General features: G+C 43.6%; 1 protein-coding gene across 5 annotated transcripts in view; it reads left to right on the top strand.

Moving 5' to 3' along the window:
• The first annotated feature begins 1,322 nt into the window (after positions 1–1,322).
• Positions 1,323–16,378, top strand: part of RAP1A (RAP1A, member of RAS oncogene family) — a 68,690-nt gene continuing 53,634 nt past the window's right edge. Inside the window, exons 1-3 of one of the 5 annotated variants that reach the window (XM_074935946.1) lie at positions 1,323–1,404; positions 3,853–3,895; positions 4,902–4,977. The gene's annotated coding sequence lies outside the window, so the exon portion shown is untranslated. The remainder of the gene's footprint in view (positions 1,405–3,852; positions 3,896–4,901; positions 4,978–16,378) is intronic. The other 4 variants (XM_074935944.1, XM_074935947.1, XM_074935945.1 and 1 more) reach the window with 4 other exon arrangements.

The following is a 16,378-nucleotide window of genomic DNA, read 5'->3' as shown; positions in this document are numbered from 1 at the left end:
GTTAGTCTTTAAGGTGCTGCTGGACTCCTTGTTGTTTTTGTGGATACAGACTAACATGGCTACCTCTTGATACAAGTCCTAAGCACCACTCAGAGAGGGTCCTGGGTGGTTTGGGCTAGCCCGACACATGGGAGTGAATTTCACACTACACAAGTGGAAGGCATAGCTAAAACTAGCTTATCATGCTCACTAGATATATTCTGCTCTTCCCAGGCTACTCCTAGGTGGGGCTTCATCCTGCAAAGTGCTGATCATGTGGGCTTGATACAGCAAAGCACTTACGCATAGGAATAGTACTACTGACAACAAAAAACAACATGCAAGCCCCCATCAAAGCATATCGCTTGTGTGTAGTCACTGATGTCTTCCTCTTGCCCTGCCTCCCTGGGTATATTTGGTTTTGCCTGTTTTCATTTCGGCCTGTTGTGGGTTCCATGTGAGAGGATGGGTGGACCTGCTTAGTGCCCCACCGTGGTGAAGGGGTCCACCCACGGGCGGTTGGAGGAGTCTGGGGATGGGGCAGGGTTTGGAGGAGTAGAGGGGAGAGGTCCCCCCACACAGAACAAGTGACAGCAGAACTGGGGACAGACTATAAGCTCTTCAAAGCAGGAAACTTTTATTTTGTTTGTCTGTAAAGCATGAGGTACACAAAGGGCCCTGCATAAATAAATAAAACATGACATGAAGTGATAGGAAAAATAAAAACCAGCAGCACAGTTCGCTCTGCCCTCACTCTGGTCAATGATTCAGAACAGTAGGAACCAGATAAATTAACAGGAATTTCCAATAGAAAAGTTCCAGCCTGAGCACCTACCCACATCCCCCTCCAAACACCCCATCCCCTCCAGCTCCCCAGATCCCCCCCATAGCTCAGGACCCCTCCAACAGCCCCCATCCCCTCCAGCTTCCCTCTCCCCCATAGCCCAGGACCCCTCCAGCTTGCCCCCTCCAACTCCCCTCATAGCCCGGGACCCCTCCAACAGCCGCCATCCCCTCCAGCTCCACCCCCATAGCCCAGGACCCCTCCAGCTTGCCCCCTCCAGCTGGCCCCCTCCAACTCCCCTCATAGCCCGGGACCCCTCCAACAGCCGCCATCCCCTCCAGCTCCCCCCCCCCATAGCCCAGGACCCCTCCACCTCCCCCATCCCCTCCAGCTCCCCCCCCAGATCCTTCCAAGGGACCCCGGCTCCCAGCGCCCCGCTCTCCCGGCCGTCTCGGGCCCGCCCCGCTGGCTCCTCCCCAGGCCGCTGCCGGGCGCCGGGCCGGGGGAGGCGGAGGCCGAGGAGGGCGGGGCGGGGCGGACGCGGCGCCGCCGCGCACAGCAGCCGAGCCCCGAGCGGAGCAGCGAGCGCGAGCGGCCGGCGGAAGGAGGCGGCGGGGCGGCCCGGCGGGCACCGGCGGCGGGTGAGTCGGGCGGCGGCGGCGGCGCTGGGCCGGGCCGGGCCCGGCCCGCTCGGGGCTCCCCGCTCCCCTGCAGCGAGGCCGAGGGGGCCCGTCCCCGGGGGAAGGGCCGGGCCGGGCCGGGCCCCCTCCAGCCAGGGGGAGGTCGGGGACCCCCGGGGGTACCAGCCCCCCAGCCGGAGGGAGCCAGGCGCCGGGTGGGGGCCCCCGGGGGAAAGCGGGGCGAGTCAGTGGGACCCCTGGGGAAGGGGGCATGGGAGGGGCCCTGGCGTTCATTGACCCCGGGGGCGGGTTCGGGGGCGCCCCCCGGGGCCTCTGGGAGTGAGGGGTAAAGAGGGCCCTGACCTTTCCTTGGGGGGCCGCTGACCTGTGTCCTCCCCCAGCCCTGCAGGAGGAGGGGAGTGAGGGGGCGGGATTCCTGCCCCCAGGGGAAAACCGAGGGCCCCGGGAGGGAGGCAGGCAGTGGGCCCGCTGACCCCCAGGGGGAGGGGGGCGCCCGGGGCAGGCTTCGGCTCTAGGAAGCGGGGCGGGGGTGTGTGTGTGGGGGCCGGGCACTGACTGGAGGAAGAAAGGGGGAGGCGGCCGGGGCACTGCCCCCAGGGCGTCCCTGGGCTGGCAGCGCTGCCCGGCAGCGGGTCTCTCTCTCCCTTCCCATACAAATAGTTCTGTTGTGATTTCCTGGGGCTAGGCGTGGGGGTGGGCACTGGGCCTGGGCTGCCCATCTGCCTTGTTGGCACTGCGCTTGGCTGGCGTCAGGCATATTCGGGATGGCCTGACCCGGCGTGGGCCGTGCCCGTGCCCCACATGGGAGCTAGCAGGGTAGTTTAGTGCATTCCTTGAGATGCTGCCATCAGCCACTCTCCCACACCTCCTAGACCCACCTAGTGCATGCTAGCCATGGTAATAGAGGAAGTGAAACCAGGACTTCCCCAGCGTCTCTCAGACCTCCAGATGTGGGGACAATCGGATGCCAAGGATGCTGCATTTCCCTATTTTGGGGTGTGCGGAGGGAGTGAATTTGTCTGGCAACCTGGCATACCCACCTCGCTCCTGGACTCTTCACTGCTTCCTGTTGCCTTTTCAGTATTGGTGCGTTCAGTGTTGCAGTAGCAGAAACTCTCCCCAGATTGTATAATTGGGCCTAGAAAATCCTCCAGTTCTCTTACTGGTCCATGGAGTCTGGGGTGTTTCTCAGTCCTAGAGGGGCTTTACAGCCCAGACTGAAGAGGGAGGCAAGGAACCCAAGTTGAAGGGGAACAGGCCATCTCACTGCTCCCAAAGACATTGCAAGGGGACATAAAAGGCTGCTGTGGTTCTCATACCTTGTCTTTGAAGATAACTTGGGGCTAACATGTGAGACAAGGCTTAGGTGGTCTGTGTGGGAAATATCTGTTTGAGGTGGGTGATACTTGGATTTGTGTTTCTGAATGTTCGATTCTGAGAGTTTATTTTCCTGTTCCTACTGCCCTGACTTTGAAGAGGAAAGTTTGGGAAGGGCCATTGAGACAGTTTGTAAACTGTTCTCCAACATGGGTTTAAAGTTTTCTGTGGTCCTAAATCAAAACAAAAAACAAAACAAAACAAATGTTACCTGAATTATCAAGGCATTGAGAGCAACAAGCTAGCTGTGGATTACTATTTTGGGCAGTAGGTGAAAGGGGAAAAGAGCATCATCTTTCATTTGCATGATCATGTCTTTATAGTGCTTCCTATTTTCAAACATTTTATTACATTGTCACTTTTCTGAAGGTGTCACTCTAGGGGGGATCGTCTTCTCTCCTTGCCTTCCGCCAGTCTTCTATTTAAATGTGAGGGTAAACGGGGTTGTTTCAATTTTGTAAGTTACAGCCCTCCAAGTCTGGGTAGTATATGACATCAAAGTATATATTTCAAGGGCTGCTTTCATTATTGATAGCTAAATTCGGACTTGTAAGAATCTTTCAGAATTTTTTGTTGGCTAACTTTGGCATGTACATAGAATAGTATGTACCTCTGCTCGGCACTGAAACTTTTAAACATCACATGATTTATTGGGCATGGGTTGTGTTACATTATCTACATCACTCTAAAACTTTTAAAATAGGGAGCTGACTATCACAAGAATTACCAATAGGGTAGTCTTTCCAGTAGTATTCAATAGAAAAAACTATTATATGCCTCCAGACACCATCAAATTTAATTTTTCCCCCTTCATCGAACTGCAAAAATTATTCATGGTGAAAGGCACGCTGTTTAGCTCCAAATTTCATGGGTATTTTTGTTTAGGAAATTTGGCAAAACCTAATAGCTATAGTTATGTTGCCAGTATGTTTTTTTAAAAACTTAATTACAGATAATTTTGAGTTTGAGTTTAAATCTTTCTATGCAATGTTTGTAACCCAGCATTGCAGTCTTGTGTTAATGTCTGAAAAACAGAAATTGAAACTGACTTGTCTATTTTCATTGTTCTAGTCATATATTGGAATGAACTGCAAACAGTAAACAAACACCACAGGTAATGAACCAGATTTTTAAAAATTCTTTCATTTTCAATAATCTATAAATGTGGTACCACAACTTCTTGTTTGTATGTGTATTTATTAAATTGCTTTTAACCAGAGTAGTAGTTTGTAATTTTGGCTTTGGGTATTGTTCGCAGTCTAAAATGTGGCACCAAATGTGTTTGAACTTTAGCAGCATCAAGTAATCTAACTCACTGTGTTATTTGAGGAAGACCAGGGTTGAATTATTTGAGGAAGACCAGGGTTGAATTGTGAACTGCCCTGTTTTGCTGTGTAATATTTTGAAAAAATTTTCCTCCTTTGTTAATGGAATAGCACTTGATTCTTTATCCAATTGGCCATGGCAGACTCCTCAAGAGGCGAAATATGTTTAGTATGGACGTTTCTGAAATTGTGAGACAATAAGGACTGAAGTCACTAAGAAACAGATATTAATAATCAAACACACTATATACCTTAATGTTGTTTCTGTGAGTTTTAAGTGAAAGATAAATTTAAAGCAGAACAGGCTAGATTCTACAGTATCTGTAACTTTTTAATTTATACACAGCTAGTGCGATGCACCATCTCCTAAGTATGAAATACTTTCTGATTATTCTGACATCATTATCATGTTGCTATAGTGACTTCATTATACTGGGAATGCCATGTTCACATCCTGTTGCTATGGAAAAGATCAGTGTTATAAATAAAAATATTTGAGTCTATTCATAGCTGTGACAGATAAAAATGCCATCGTTTTAATATGACATGATTGCCTTAAGAGTGACAGTGTATTTTAACCAAACTTTTCTTGTGCTGAGTTATGGACTAGGGAATTGACATTTCAAGTTTCTAACACCTTGTCCCTTCGACATCCCCTCCATTGCATTTGATAGCAGGGGATATGAAATATTAGCTGTAGAACTCAAAAAGAGTGTAGTTTTTAAGGTCGCGCTGAGACAGGAAGTACTGTGCTTTCACATACTGAGTCTAAAAATAATCTGTTTTCATACACAGTATTTTCATCAAAGCAGGACACACGGGGACAAGGGGAATATTGGTGTTGCATCAAACTAAGATCCTCAGCAGTGAAGTGAGTTATCCTTATATTTTCATAGCTATGTCTCATGGTGTTTATAAATTTAGGATAGCTGAATCTAAAAGCTTGTAACTGAACTAACCTAGGGGCTACATAAAATGCAAAAACGTTGCTAGCATTTAGTAGACCCACTTGGTATTTGAAGAGCAAAGTTTTTTTGGGTTTGAGGATTCAAATTAAACCAAACACACACTATTTAATCATGTTTCTTGGCTTCAGTTTGGTGGTATTTAGGTCAGGTATCTTTTGGTAAGATTTTAGAGAGGAATATATGCTGAACAGGGCATAATTTACTAGCACAGTGTAGTTCCAGTGACATGTTAATGTTTTCATTTGGAGACTGCTGTTTACACAATATGTCAGGATAGTTTAGAATTGAAACCAAAGGCTTCAAATATACTGATATATGTAGACTATTTTGTGATATATTTGATGCATCTTCACCTAATACGAAGATGGCATTGCAGATATAATTAAAGAATTGAAATTTAGTTAGATGGCATTAATGTAACGTGAGCATACTATAATGTCTGAGTTTTAACTATACATTGAAATACAGTCTTCATGCATAATGAAATCTAAAATTTAGAATGTACTGATGCATCATAGTACAGGAAGGAAGTAATACTACGTCCACATAGAGGACATGATGTGTTATCTGGAGAATAAATTCATTCAGTGCAATATTACATATATTCTTTAATGGATCTATACATAGTCTCTCTTTTCCAGATTACTTAATGTTGTATAAAACCACAGACAAGTTATCAACCACCAATTTAATTATTTTTTAAAAGAAAAACCATAGTGTCTTGGTTTATAAGAATGTGTGTCTATTTTTAGTGATGCAGGAAGTGAATCTCTTTTGAACATATTTAAAGTTTAAATCTTTACTCCATATGTTTGGGATACTGTTTGCAGAGGTGCCCACTTAGAACTCAAAATTGTTCCCCAGTCCTGCAATCAGATTGCTGTAGGTAGCATCATGTGCCGTATGGAGCCCTATTGAAGACAGTTCACTGACCCTCTGCATGGGTGCAAGGATCCACTTGTGGATCTGATTGCAGGATTGGGACTGAAAAAATAGTGGTATTAGATGATTATTATTTTTATTTATTATAGAGAGTTTCTGTATTTATGCATGTCCTTGTATTTTCTAATATGAGGTGGTATGAACCTCAAGTTTCCTTAAGCACTTTTGATGACTTTGTGTACTTAGTTCTAATAGAAATGGACTTTGGAGGCAGGTAACCTGATTCAACCAGTCCCAGGGTTGTATCTGGATAGATAGTTGTTTTCCCATTGTAGACCTACTTTTGTTTGTAAAGGGAAGTTTGTTGTTGCTTTTTTCTCACTAGAGTACAGTTCTTTGAAGTCTCTCTCTTACTCCTGAGAGCAATCTGTGCCAAAACAATAAAAATTCTATGCACAATATTTTAAAATTCTGCACATTTTATTTGTCAAATAAATGTGGAGGCTACAGCATGGCATTGGGGAGCACAGGCCACTGGCTGCACAGAGGTGGGAGATCACTGTACAGCTCCCCTGGGACATGGACTCAGCGGTGAGGCTGCACCCAACCATGACACAGCGCAAGGATTCAAGTGTGGAGGGGCTTAGTGTGGGGGGATCCAGGTGTAGGTTGAGAGGGTTCTTTGTGGGACAATCTGGGTGTGGGTGGCTCAGTGGATGCACAGGGGCTTGTTAGGGGGTTCTGGGTGCAATGGTAATGGGACTCTGCAGGAGGGTCCAGGTGAAGGTGGTTGAGGCTCAGTGGGGGAGGGGCGGTCTGGGTGTGGGGGGGAAGAGACCTTGGCAGGGGGGTATGGGTCTGGGGGACTCAGTGGCCGGGGGAGGGGGGGAAAGAGGGTCCAGATGCAGCTGGTTGGGGCATGGTGGGGATCCAGGTGCGGGTGTCTTGTTGGGGTGGTGCAGGGGGAGTGGGGCTCATTTTGGGGGGAGGTTCTGAGTGCAGGAGGGGTGAGGCTCAGCAGGAGTGTCTGGGTGTGAGGAGGTCTGGATGCACAGGGGTTGGGTGGATGTGGGAGAGCAGCTCCTGTACAGGGGTCCTTCCCCCTGCAGCTGAGGAGCAATGGGTGAAGGAAGCGTGCGGGTGGGGGGGAAGTTTGCAGAGCTTCCTTCAGGTGGAGGAGAAATCTGGGGGTGGGTCTGACCTGACCCCGGATGCTGTGCAGGGGAAGAGGAAGTCCTGTTCTCCCAGCCCAGTTGCGACTACCAGCTGAGCCTTCCCCAGTCCCACCTCCTGCCGCACAGTGGTGTACTTTTCTTCCAGCTGCCCTGGGCCCCTGAAACATATTGCTGGGGAGGGTTGCATGACCACCCTTGTGGCTTCCCTTTGCTTCCCCGTCAGAAAGTCATTTTTCTGTCGGGAAGCAAAGAAATCTGCAGGGGACATAAATTCCGCTCATGTGCAGTGGTACAGAATTCCCCCAAGAGTATATCTTTATACTAAGCTGTGAGATAGCTATGGATTTTTTTTCACTCTGATTAAAGTTCTTTCTTTTCATTCTGTTGAAGACAACTTGTCTAGTAGCCTGTGTTCACATAACAGTTTATACAGCAGTTGCAAGTGTTCTTGATGAGCAACAGTTAAGTTTTTAGTGTTTTTCTGATGTGGCAGTAAGATAGGTATTTTATTAAGAATGCTTTTGGACAACTGCAGAATCAACTCATGACATTTATGTTCATATGGTTTAGCTTAATTGAAATTTTTGTCATTATTTAGCAGAAGGATAAGAAAAAAAGCACAACTATCATGAAACCTTCTCTTTAGAAGAGTGCTCAGTGAACCTTGTGCCTTAGTCCACTTTTGGTTTAATTAGCCAACTGTGTACATAACTTGTGAAAGCTGCTGATCCTAGAAACATGACTCCTTGGGCAAATCGACACTACAAAGTTAAGTTGACTTATAGCCACTGTAGTAATTAAATTGCTTTTGCATGTCCACACCACACTCCTTGTATCAGTAGTGCATATCCTCACTAGGAGCACTTGCTCCGATTTAACTGTCAGTGTGGGGCATTGTGGGACAGCTTCTGAACGGCAGCAACAGGCAATGTAAGCAATGCAGTGTCTACACTGACACTGTGTTGCCCTAACTATGTCCACCTAAGCGCTACACCTCTCGCGGAGGTGGAGTTAAGTCGGTGTAAGTCAGCAAGTTACATCGGTGGGAGTGACATCTTAGCATAGATGCTTACTGAGTTAAGTCGACATAAGCTGCCTTACTAACTCTATAGTGTAGACCAGGCCTTTGGGCACATGCCCCCCAACCAACCAAATCCCATAAGTAAGGGTGTCACAGGCTGGAAAGAAAATTGAATCTTACTTGGCTACCTTATTTGATTCAATCTTTCTATGTTCAGATGCCATACATAGAGAGGTTAGGGTTTGTTTGTTTATTTATTGCCATAGCCCATGTGGGTGGCAACCAAACTTTGAGAATATTTCATTAATTTGCTAAACTACCATGTTGGCTCTAGAGTGCCAATTAATGTCCTAAAAGCCCACACTTCAAATGAGTTTGTACTATTTCCTCTTACAGTGAGTGCAGTGCGGACAAAGAAAGAAGTGCCTCTTTACGTAAAGACATACCATGGAAAGGGGATTGTAGCATTATTAGCTTTTTGCTGATAGTGGATATGATTGAAAATGTAATATGCTTTCTGCTGCTGACTGCAAATATAATGAAGTTCACTGTATTTCAAATAGAGCATAAAACACTGTGCAAGATGAATTTTTCAATCTTGTACATATGATACATATTAATGATAAATCCCTATGATTTTGACTAGATCAGCCCAATAGAAGGGACTTAATTTTGTGTGTAAAGTGTTTTCAAACATGGTTGATTTCTTAAATCAATACAATTAGAAATAAACTTGTTCCCCCTTCTTCACACTTGTACAAGAACAGAAGTTGTCATTAGTCATAGAGTTAAGTTCCTTTATTTTCTTTTCTTGCTGAATTTTTACTTTTGACTAAATTTAGAATTTTTTAGTTTAGGGGACAAACTAAAAGAAGTAACCCTATTGCATATCTATGAGATTTGTCAGCGTATCATCTTATCAATTTTAAGTTGAAATAATGGATGTTAGAATGGCTAGATCATTTCTTCCACACTGACAGTTTCAGGGTTAATTTTGGACGAAAAATAAAAGTATCCTTGGGCGTATAAGCAAGTTACTGCAGAAATGGTTACTCATTTGGATGTTGTTTAATGTTACAAGCTTTGAGCATCAAATTTATTTTAATTAGAGAAAACATAAAATATTCAGTTGAAGTTTGTTCTTCTGGTGACCCCTCCCTTATAATTTAAGTGGAGGTTCTCAGATCTGAACTTGGCTTTGTGCCCAGTTCTGGTCCTAAAGATCCCCCTACTCCTTCATTCTGGGCCTTTATTTGTTTCTCTTCCACCCCTCCTTGGAATACTAACATGGGTTCCCATGGAAAATCCTAGATGTCTGTGGATGGAGACACTTTGGCAGGGAGCTACCATTTCTACAATATCTCTGGACTCAGACTCCAAGACTTGAGACAAACCAAATTTATTCTTGATGTAGTTCTATTTATGTTAACTTAATAATATAGGCCCAATGCCCCACTTCAGCCATGCTGTGGAAAACCACTATGCTTGGTAGAAACTGCGAAGATGACTGTGAACATGTACAATTCTGTCCTTCCTAATTAGATTTTCTTAGTTCATTCTTTATGAATTATACAAAGGAGATTACTTTCTATAGTTTGATCTTAACTTATTTATTCTATAAAGGTTATTTTCTAACTCTCCTTTCCTCCAGCAACATATAATAGGTTGTGTCTGATCAATTTAGGTTTCTGGGAAAAAAAAGTTTTGATCCTTATAAAGGGACATGTAATATGCTGCTTCCACGGGTACTATGTTAAATGTCATGTTTACTAGTCGAAATAGTATTGGTTGTTGTAATATAAGGCTTTCAGAATAAAACCGGGTTATAGTATATAAATCACGTTGTCTCAATTCTGTTCCATAGAGAATCTCCAGCGTTTGAAAAAAACTACAAGATTAAATGGCATTAATCTAAGCTGTAAGGCCCCAGATGAATATGTTCTGAATTGATTTGATCGTGCTTTTCTTAATAAGTGTCTAAGCAGGCCGCAACAGAGAATCTTCAAAGGTCAAATGAGATTTGTTATTTGTATAGCTGGCAACTTGGTTTCTGTGTACATTGACTGGCATGTGCTAAAAATTCTTTCATACTAAACCTGATTTGGTAGATAAAGCAGATAGCTAATGACATTAAGACCAGTTTACCTTACACTATTGGAAATCGAGCATATTTGACAAGTTATTAAAGGAGTTCATACATGGATGGTCAAGGTAGACTCTTAAAAGCATCTTATTAAAAATCTCCAGGCAGTTGTGGATGCTTGACAAGTTGCTTTCTTCTCTAGCTCTCCTCACTCCAATTAAACAAAGACTCTGATGCGTAGACCAATATTTTCAAAAGTGACTAGTAATTTTGGGTGCCCAAATTGAGACATCTTCCAGTGGCCTGATTTTTACAGTAAATGCTCAGCACCCACTCTCTTAAAACTAGGTTCATTCAAGGCGTTTAAAGTTGGGCACCCAAAAATCATTAGTTAGTTTGAAAATTTAGGCCATACATCTTACATTTTCAGTTTATTCAAACAGTGTAAAACTATTTAGTATCTTGTTATGGCTGCCATGACAACCATAGGACTTTCACAGTTGCTCCATCTAGCTGAGGAGTGTTGTTTTATGGAAATGGAAGGGGCAGAGGGCCAGACCTTTCTCATAGACTAACCACTACTTCCTGGATACTGAGGTTGGGTTGCTCCTCTCCCATCAGGACAGGTGGTTTATTTTATTGGTCCCATATCACAGGCTTATGAAACCACTTTGTAACATTTCTGTTCATCTCCTGCTGTGACTGTTTAGGATGAAAAACTGTGACTTTGCTTCCACCATTGCATCCAGAAAGTTCTGATCTGTGGGCTTATATCGAATGGTGGATAGTTTGACGAATGGTTGCTGACTGCAGTCTTTGGCAGCAGAGCATTGCTTACCATGAGGAACCTTTGTTGTACATTGATGATAAGATCAATTAGAACAGACTGAGCTTTTAGCTTCTGTGGAGAGCAAGGTCTTCACTGCTAGGCTTTCAATTGGTATTACTGTAGCGGTGGGGCACGGGGACCCCAAGCTACCACTTTTCAGTTGGGTCAATGTCTCTGGTGGTTGATAAAACCTTATGGAGAGATAACAGGCCCATTATTCGAGGACTGTCCCAGCTTCCCTGTGACTCTGATAATCTGGTTAATTATTGCCCATTCTCTAAACTCATTTTTGGGAGGGGAGGGGAGGGAGGAGGTGGTGGTGAAACTTCATCTGTTTTAGGGTATAGCTGACCACCTGCTGGTAACTGATGTTTCTTGCTGAAGCACCTAATACCTGTGTTTTAGATACTTATTCCTGTTCATTTCCAGATGCAGTATAAAATGATAGTTTAAATCTATCACATCTTTAAATGGGTCAGACCTTGATTTCTGAGAGACTACCTTTCCCCACATGATACCATGGTACTTAAGGCTCTCTGACATGCTCTAGCTAATGCGTTTAACTTAAAGAGGCTGGGGGCGCGGTAAGATTTTCAGGGAGGAGCCCTTGACTATTACATTAGTAACTTGCACTGGTTTTGACAGAAAGTTTGTTTACCTTTAAGTCTCATTTTGAAATTGTGTGGGTGGGTTAAGGGCAGAAGTGGAGGGATGGCTTATTTTTGGTCAGTAATCATTTTATTTTGGTTTAGCTCTAATGGTCTTTGCCGCTAGGGAGAAGCAGAATGTACTGTGGAAACAGTGAAAAATAATATTCTACACACACAATGCTGTCAAATGCACAGAGTGAACAGACTGAAAACACTGGGGGTGGGGGATGGGATATACATTCCTTGCCAGGTTCTATTACAGTAACTTTGGGATTTGTAACTAAACGAGGTACAAAACTTGCAGAGAAACTTGTGCCTTTCATGTCCCAATAACACCACAGAGTAGTCTGCCCATTTATTGGGTCAGCCCTATCCTTTGAGTTAATGTTCTATCTACTATACCTGGGTTATTTCATCTTTCTAGGTTTTTTTTACTGTACACATCACTGTATTAAGTGGGTGCCATGGTCAGATTTAAAATATTGACTCCGTATAGGACACGGGTGGCCAACCTGAGCCTGAGAAGGAGCCAGAATTTACCAATGTACATTTCCAAAGAACCACAGTAACACATGAGTAGCCCCCCATTAGCCCCCTCCAAGCTCCCAGAGCCTTCCACCAATCAGCACCTCCCCCTCCCTCCCTGCACCTCCTGATCAGCTGTTTCGTGGTGTGCAGGAGGCTCTGGGGGGGGACGAGTGAGGGCACGGCCGGCTCAGGGGAGGAGGCGGGAAGGGGTGGAGTGGGGGCAGGGCCTGTGGCAGAGCCAGGGGTTGAGCACTGAGCACTCCGCAGCACATTGGAAATTTGGCGCCTTTGGCTCCAGCCCCAGAGTCGGTGCCTTTACAAGGAGCCGCATATTAACTTCTGAAGAGCCGCATGTGACTCCGGAGCCACAGGTTGGCCACCCCAGTATATGATGAGGGCAAGATCATGTGTACATACAGTAATTGACTTTGACCTTTACTTTCTAAAAATGAATTTGACTGACTACTTTTAGGTACTTTTTAAAATCTAAAGCCAAATTCTGTTTTGTGTTACTGTGTAAATTCAGAGTGCCTCCACTGAACTCAGTTTTCAACTGAGGTCAAGTTCAGTTCTTACCTGAAGTCAGTGGAGTGACTCCAGATTGGCACTGATATAAATGAGAGCCTAATCTGGTTTTTGTGCGGGTTTTTTTTTAAAGTGACATTTTGAATCCCTGACACTTAAATAAAACCTCCTCTGCAAAGAATTACTCCATTAACGAGAGAGAGAGTTAATGACAGACGTCTTTAATTATTATTCGGATACATGTAATGTAAAAAATTTTTAATGTTAAAATGAAGCTTTGCTAAATCATTTTTGCAACTGGATGAGAGAGCTGCTTAGCCTAATTAAGTGAGGCCTTCAATGGTGCTTTACATTAGGTGAACTGTGACCTCGGTGTATTTCTGCCTCTCAAGTGTGTTTCAAGGCTTAACTCAATGTGTGTGAAATGCTCTGAGGTCCTTGGATTTAAGGAAGCGCAAATAAACCAACTACTATTATTATTAGGCCTTTATTGTGCGTTTTCCTAGACTATAGTGAAACATTTCTGTGAACAGGTGCTATGTGATGTTGCTCTGAGCAATGATAGCTTATTGTCTTACTGTCACTTAAGAGGCACTACTAAAAGAGAAAAGAAGTTTTTGAGACTAGTTCTTGTGCTGCTCAGTCCTTTGTTGGGAAGTGAATTGGATTACCCTGATAGAGTGTGTCTAGGTGTTGTGCTTATCCTCATATGTGAGCACTTGGCATACATGTGATTTTTGGGCCTGCTTATTTGTTTTTCTCAATAAGCAGAGCTTATATTGCCTTACAGGAGTTTCAGCTCTGTTATCGTGGAGTTGCTGAAAAGATCACAGTGATGGAGATAATGACTGAAGCAGATAAATTTAATTGCATCATTTTAAGCGGGACTGTTGAATGTGTATGCAGCTTCAGTGTTTAATATATGTGTTGAGGGACTGGAACGAGTGAGTGAATAGTAGGTAACTGTAACCGTTTTGTCAAATGCTGTTGGAGGAGACTATATTCTGGAAATTTGTTACACCTAGTAGCAGTTACTGTGTTTGTCAATCAGCCGCATTGCATAACTTCGCTGCTTGTGAGAGCACTACAGGAGAACAGACCGGTTGCATTTAATTTTTGAGTGGCTGAAACCACAGATTAGAGGCTTGTTGGAATGTTTGTTTTTGTTAAAGTATTTGTTGGGTCCAAAGATATCACCCATGTTGAATGTTTTCAGTATTAGAACATGCACATTTGTCATTGAAACTGCAATATTGCATGTGTTCTCATAGCTATAGAGCCTGATTTTGCAAAGGTTCTGAGCACCCACAGCTCTCCTTCCCGTCACCCAGTTGTGGGCACTCAGCACTTCAGGAAGTCAGGCTATGATGAACTCTGCTGTTTCATACGGTTGACCTGGATGGTATCATGTACCTTTTTTTGACAAATTACTTGAAAATAGAGCTTATGGTGGACTGCTCACAAAATTGGAAAGGCCCGTGTGGGAAGAGGAGGAGTTGAGCTAGATTTATTGAATTGACTTCAGTAGGGGGTTCAAATTGGCACTTCTTGTGCCCCTTTTTATAGCATTCTCTTCTCTAATGTGAATACATTTGCAGTTTTAGGGAGAGGCTAGTCAGAAAAACCCTTTCCTTACAAACAACTGACATCCAAGGTAATACCCTTTTATTTATATAATATATATATATATAATAATATGCCATCTACTATGAAGTTAAAGTGAATGTGATAGTTTAAAGGCAAAACAGTTCTCTGTGTAAGGTTATATGTAGTGCAATTTAGCTTTCTTTTCAAGCATTTTAAGCTGTGAGCTTTTTTTTTTGACTGCAGCAAGAATCTCCAGCACTAAAACTGGTGAAATTTCCTTTTCTAGTTGCTTGTGGTTTATCATTTCAAGGGACTTTTTTTTCTTTTTTGGCTTTTGTCTGCCTCAGTCATATTTAACCTCTCTTGAAATATTACTTCTGCAACTGCCATTATTGGAGATGGTTTTTAATTCCATCTAGGAGAGTTGTTGAGCAGGGGAGTATTTCTGGATCACTGCCATTGCTGCTTACCTGGTCTATTGATTAGATGTGTATGATTATTGATGCCTTCTCTTTTTCCTCTAAGTTAAACTCAATGTCATCTTTTGAAACCAGATTGTCCATAAGATTTTTTTTTTTTTTTGAACAGCTGTTTCTGTTGAAATGAGTCTTGATCTTTTTTAGAAGCTAAAACTGACTCTACAAAACTGTGTTAAACTATGGGAAGGTTTTTTCCTTTTTGAGGATGGGTGCAAAATTAATTTCCCTAAGAAGTTTTAGGGATGGACTGCCAAGGTTGTTTTGTCCACTTAAGCCTGTCAGCTTTGGAAAGATTTAAATCTTTAAGAGAATCTGGCAAGAGGTCTAAAACTCACAGCATGAAAGTAATGGTACCCCTTTTTTAGAACATTTAAGGCCTGTGTTGTAGGACCTTCTGCTGCCCAAGAAAGACTGAATGTGATTCTCCTCAGAATCAATCACAGAGATGTCAAAAACTGAATATTCCTTCAGTTAAAATTAGCATCAGAGAGAATTTCAGTTTTGTCACCAAAAAAAAAAAAATTCAGGAGTTTTCCAGCCAACTCTAGGCTGGCAATATGGTTCCAAGACTGGCCAGAGAGGTAAGTACAGTGTGATTTAGCACCCTTTGTCTCCCTGTGACCTAGTCTTTTTTCCCAGCAATGCTTTCAGTCCTTGTAAACCAAAAGCTAATATTCTAGTCCTTACTCAGGCAAAATTCTCTTTGAAGTCATTGGGAGTCTTTCCTGGGTAAAGATAGCAGGGCTTGGCCCAAGGAAGCAAGAGACCAACCTTAAAAATAGAACCTAGGTCACTTGTGTGGTAGTGCAGTTAGGTAGCATGTGTTAAAGGGCAGAACAGTCTTTGGTGGTGGTCCCCACTCCCACTGACTCGCTGTGTGATCTTGAGACAGTCAACTTCTCAATTCCTTCGTTTCCCCATCTATATATCCTCTTTTAATCAGATGTTTGCAAAAGTGCTGTATAAATATTGTCATGGTGTCATCAAGTGTGGAACCACCTGCTCTGTGTAGCCTTTACTTATATAAAAGAAGATCTTAGTTAATTTAGGGGTTAAAGTAATCCTGGTGCTTTACAGTGGCAAATATTTTGCTTGAGGGTGTTGCCGGTATCATTTGTGGGGAGGTAGGCAATTTAGAGACATTTACTTCACTTAGGTTTATGACCGTTTCACATGTGACTGAGTCCAGCCTAAACTGCGTGTGCCAAATAAAGCCAGGCCCCTGTGAAAGCATGGCCACATGCCCTGTACAGAATGTATACTCGAATTAAACTTTCAAATTCATGTTACCATATGGAGAGCTGTGTGAAGTTTAGGTTACAAGCAAAAATAAACTTGGTCTCCTCCTAGCCTTCATTCCTGCATCTCTCACAATTCTACCACACAGTTGGCAGTGTCTGCTAGAGAAAGGCCCAAAACTGGAATATCGTGGGTGTTGGCTCACAAGAATGGATGGAGGTGCAGTCGAGCTATGTGAGCAAGTTAGGTACCGCCTGCTCACACTGCGCCTGGCTATCCCCTCGAACTGATTCACAGATACAGGGT

Source organism: Natator depressus, chromosome 21 (assembly GCF_965152275.1).
Source record: "Natator depressus isolate rNatDep1 chromosome 21, rNatDep2.hap1, whole genome shotgun sequence".
Taxonomy (NCBI): domain Eukaryota; kingdom Metazoa; phylum Chordata; order Testudines; family Cheloniidae; genus Natator; species Natator depressus.
Note: the sequence above shows the minus strand (reverse complement) of the source record. Positions and strands in the feature narration are given on the sequence as shown.